Source organism: Vulpes lagopus, unplaced genomic scaffold (assembly GCF_018345385.1).
Source record: "Vulpes lagopus strain Blue_001 unplaced genomic scaffold, ASM1834538v1 ctg1338, whole genome shotgun sequence".
In the NCBI taxonomy this organism is placed as follows: Eukaryota; Metazoa; Chordata; class Mammalia; order Carnivora; family Canidae; genus Vulpes; species Vulpes lagopus.
This window is the reverse complement of record NW_024570551.1, coordinates 2,569-5,890: the sequence shown is the minus strand read 5'-3', so window position 1 is coordinate 5,890 and position 3,322 is coordinate 2,569. Positions and strand designations below refer to the sequence as shown.

At 39.3% G+C, this 3,322-nt stretch overlaps 1 pseudogene; it reads left to right on the top strand.

The window, feature by feature from the left end:
• The first annotated feature begins 1,340 nt into the window (after positions 1 to 1,340).
• LOC121483803 lies at positions 1,341 to 1,945 on the top strand (annotated as a pseudogene).
• The last annotated feature ends 1,377 nt before the right edge of the window (positions 1,946 to 3,322 follow it).

Below are 3,322 nucleotides of genomic sequence, written 5' to 3'. Positions count from 1 at the left end.
TGAGAACTTCCCTAATTTGGAGGGAAACAAGCATTCAGATCCAAAGAGTTAGAGATGCCCCCCCCAATCAATACAAACCATTCCACACCTCACATTAATAGTAAAGCTTGAAATTTTCAGCAGATTAAGATAAATTTCCTTTGTGTGGGGAGTAGTAATTTATTTTTATATTTGGTGTTTCAATATACCCAACATACACAATAACACCCAGTGCTCATCCCGACAGAGTGCCCCCCTCAGTGCCCGCCACCCCATTCACTCCCAACCCCCCCACCCTTCCTACCCCTTCCACAATCCCTAATATCATTTCCTAGAGTTAGGAGTCTTTACGTTCTGTCTTCCCTTTCTGATATTTCCCACACATTTAAAGAGAAAGTTCTTAATGCAAGCAAGAGACAAGAGATTCTTAATTTATTATGGGGAAAATCCAGATTAACATCAGACCTCTCCACAGAGACCGTCAGGGCCAGAAAGGGCGCAGGATATATTCATGGTCCTAAATACAGAAGACTTTACATTCAGAATAGGAGAGAAAAATCTTCCAGAATAGGGCGAACAGAAAACTAATGTGACCACCAAACGCATCCTACAATAAATAATAAAAGGGGATCCTGTAGAAGAAAGAGGGAGTTCAAGGAAATAATCCACAAAAACCAGGGAAGAAATAGTTATTACGAAACACAATAATCATATCTTTCAATAGTTACTCTGAATGTGAATGGGCTAAATGATCCCATCAAAGACACAGGTATCAACTGGCTAAAAAGAAAGTCCCATCTATTTGCTGTCTTACAAAAGACTCATTTTAGACCTAAGGACACTTCCACCAGTAAATGAAGGAGTGAAAACAATCTACCATCAGAATGCTCCTCAAGGAAAGCGGGGGTAGCAATCCTCAAATCAACCGAATTAAAGTTTATCCCCAAGAGCTGTAGTAAAGATGAAGAACAGACACTAAAATCATACTTAAAGAATCAATCCACAAGAAGACCTAACCAATCATGAATATGTAGCTCTTAAGTGGTATGCCACGTATATCAATTAATAATAGCCAAGTATAGCAATTAATAACCAAAGTCAAGAATACTGAGAAATAATACACTAGACTTCGTGGGCCTTGCGATCTGTGGGTCACCTGCGCAGGCCAGTGGATGCCACAGTCTTATGGAAACATGAAATTGATTTCACTCTTCTTGTCCTGCCCTTTGCTTGTGAAAACCTCAGCAGCTCAAATCTCGATCAAAGCTTAAATGCACAATGGTCCCCAGTGGAAGGCAATGCACAGATATATGGCATGAATGAAGAAGGATAGAGGAGAGCAGTGTGGGAGAATATGAAAAATGATTGAGCTAGCATATGGAGAATATAGCCAAGGAAACATGGCTTCACAATGGCGATGACATACCTTTGGTGACAGACCAATGAAGAATTCAGGCAGGTGTTGAATGACTTTCCAAACCAGAAGCACAAGAAAGGGGAAAGTGTTCCAAGAACCTATCTTTGCTGGATCCCCAAATCTTGGACTGGAGAGAGAAAGGCAAAGTAACTCCTGTGCAGAATTCAGGTCAGTGTGGTTCTTGTTGGACTTTTAGTGCAACTGGTGCCCTCAAAAGACAGATGCCGAAAACAGGCAAACTTTCAGCCACTGAGTGAGCAGAACCTGGTGGACTGCTCTAAGGCTCAAGGCAATGAGGGCTGCAGGGTGGCCCTGATGGATAACGCTTTTCATCATGTTAAAGACAATGGAGGCCTGGATTCAGATGAACTTATCCATATCTTGGAAAGGACATAGGAGACCTGTAACTACAAGACTGAGTGTTCTGCTGCTAATGACACTGCTTCATGGAACGCTCCCACAATGGGAATGACCCTAATGAAGGCAGTGGCAACTCTAGGGCCCATCTCTGATGCTACTCTGATGCAGGCATTTCCAGTGCAACACAAAGTCAGGCATTTATTTTGATCCAGACTTGCCAGCATGCAGAGATCTAGATCATGGGTGTTCTGGTGGCTTGCTATGGCTTGAAGGAACAGATTCCAATAATAGTTTTGGAGTATCAAGAACAGTTGGGGTCCAATCGGGCTGGAAATGGCTATATAAAAATGGCCTAAAACCATAACAACCATTGTAGAATTGCCACAGAAACCAGCCTATCCATTGTTTGAGCTGATGGACCACAAGAATAAGGACTTGAGGATACACAACGGAGGAATTTACCTTAAAATTGACCCATACCTTATTGTGTAAGATAAGACACTTGAATCATTGTGTATCCAAGTTTTGTGTTTGAATTCTGTGATATTTTTATCAGGAAACCTCACCACAGCTTTCATTACTGGTTATATATAATGCTTTATAATGTTGAAGACTTATTACTTAATTCTAAAATATTTTTTGACTTCTTATTTTTTTCAAAGGATATATAAACTTTACCTTTTCAAATAAATTTTAATTCAATAAGTAGAGGAGAAAAAAATAAAATAATACACTAATCGTAGAGACTTCAACACAGTACTTGACAGTAAATATCAGATCTACTAAGGCATAGACAATCACCAAAGAAACAAGGGCCTTAAATTATCACTGGACCAGATGGATTTTCACAGATGTTTACAGAACTTTCTAACTGAACACAAAACTGAATACACATTCTTCTACTTCCCAAGTGCACATGGAACTTTCTCCGAGAAGAGACCACACACAAGGTCCACAAAAGAGGTCCCTCAAAAACCGATACCCTAAGATAGAATGCCCCCCTGCAATATTTGCAGACCACATTGCCTTTGAAACTAGAACACAGGCATAAGAAGAAATTTGGAAGAAATTCCACACATGGAGGTTAAAGAGCATCCTACTAAAAGATGAATGGGTCAACCAGGAAATAAGAAGAATCTATGGAAACAGGGAAAACTAAGAAAATGCAGATACAACCATTCAAAAAATTTGGGAAACAGCAAAGGAGGTCCAAAGAAGGGAAATACATCTCAAAACAAGCCTCCTTCAAAAAATTGGAAAAAACCAAATTCAACAAGCTAACATCTTGCACCTAAATGACCTGGAGAAAAACAGCACATAACGCCTTACACCAAGCAGAATAGGAGATAATAAAGATTCAAGCAGAACTCAATGAAACAGAGGCCAAGAACTGCAGAACAGATAAAAAAAAGAAAAACAGGAGTAGGTATCTTTGAAAGAATTAATAAGATAGAAAAACCCTAGCCATCTTTATGAAAAAAGAAAAAAAAAAAAAACCTCAAGGTAATAAACTCACACAAGAAAGAGAGAGATCAGAACCATACAAGGAAATACAAATGATTTTAA